General features: G+C 49.1%; 1 pseudogene; it reads right to left on the reverse strand.

Moving 5' to 3' along the window:
- Positions 1-240: 240 nt before the first annotated feature.
- On the reverse strand, positions 241-1,015 carry LOC103344974 (small ribosomal subunit protein eS4-like; annotated as a pseudogene).
- Between the last annotated feature and the right edge of the window lie 662 nt (positions 1,016-1,677).

Consider the following 1,677-nt stretch of genomic DNA (forward strand, 5'->3'; position numbering starts at 1 on the left):
TGACCAGACACATAAATCCGTCCTTATTTTGTCCTATTTGGCTCTCTTTCTCCAGAGGTCCAGGGTCCAGCTGCCCCCGTCTGGCTCGGGTGCCCCTGGTACATTGCCATGCTAAGGCCCCCTTTCCCATTCTTCCTCTTGTTTGCTGAAATCCAGCTTGTATTTTTTAACTTTATTTAATCATGCTGCATGTCTTTAATTAAGCACGGAGACTGTTGCAGTGTGTCATCAGAGAGCATCTCACCCACCGCTCTGGGTAGCAGCCAGTCTCCTGTCTTTGGCAATGGTGAGGTGGGTTTCCTTTCCTCGAGGAAGAGAAAGCCATGGTTTGTTGCCTTTGCCAATAACAAAAATGTTGCAGCGCTGCGTGGCAAAGCTGTTGCCATTGGTGTCTTTTACATGAACCACATCCTAGGAGCCAGGATGTCGCTCTCGGTTGGTGGTCACATCAGTTCTTCCCAGCCTGGCACCTCCAGGCACCATGCACAGGTTACCAGTGTCAAATGTGATGACATCGGTAATCTCGCTGATCTCCAAATCAGTGTGGATGGTGCCACTCACCTTGCTGAGGGGGTCGGGGTGGCAAACAGGACGGGCATTGCGGGGCTCCAGAAGAGGGGTTCCTTTTGTGCCCACAAAGATCTTCCACACTTTGCACAACTTGTCCTTGGCCTCCTTGGGTGAAATGACAGATAGCAAAGGGACCCTTGGTGTCCCTGTCACAGCTCAATCCGACAGTCTCTCCAGCTCCGTGCAGGCTGATGACATCCATAGAAAGCTTCGGGGTATTACGTATCAGTTCAGATTTTGCTATCAATCTTAATGAACTGCTGCATGCAATTTTCTTTACTTCATCTCCTGTCAAGGCATATAGAAGCCTGTTCCTTAGGAAAATAACGAGAGAAAGATGTTCTCACAGCTTGCGGGGACCGGCGGATGGACATGGAGCAAACACACCTGTCAATTTATCCTGCATCCGGTGCTCTGGGGCTGCTACCGGCTTCAGAGGCTCCTGGGGACCATGGCAGCACTAGGAAAGGAAAGAGCACCATCTTGTTGTCGTTTTTTAAAGATTTTATTTATTTATTTGAGAGGTAGAGTTACAGACAGTGAGAGGGAGAGACAGAGAGAAAGGTCTTCCACCCGCTGGTTCACTCCCCAATTGGCCACAACAGCCAGAGCTGAGCTGATCTGAAGCCAGGAGACAGGAGCTTCTTCCTGGTCTCCCATGCAGGTGCAGGAGCCCAAGCACTTGGGCCATTTTCTACTGCTTTCCCAGGCCATAGCAGAGAGCTTGTTTGGAAGAGGAGCAGTCAGGACTCGAGCCAGCGCCTATATGGATACTGGTGCTGCAGTCGGAGGCTTAGCCCACTGTGCCACTGTGCCACAGTGTCAGCCCCTGAGCACGTCTTTCAACAGCATCCTGAGTGCACTGGACATAAATATTTGAGGTCTTGCACGTATTAAAAACATGGCTGTTCTACTTGCTCTGTTTGGTAGATAGTAGAGCTGGGAATAGAATTCCAGTCTGAAAATGGTTTGTGTTCAGCACCCGACAAGGCGTTCTCATTCACGATTTCAGCTTTCAGTGTGGCTGTCGAGAACTTTTATGCTTCTGTGATTCTTTTCTTCTATTGTATTTTGCAAAAGTCAAACCTACATGAAAAGCTTAAAAAA

The sequence above is a fragment of the Oryctolagus cuniculus genome, chromosome 15 (assembly GCF_051225735.1).
Source record: "Oryctolagus cuniculus isolate XC-2025 breed Fujian yellow rabbit chromosome 15, ASM5122573v1, whole genome shotgun sequence".
In the NCBI taxonomy this organism is placed as follows: Eukaryota; Metazoa; Chordata; class Mammalia; order Lagomorpha; family Leporidae; genus Oryctolagus; species Oryctolagus cuniculus.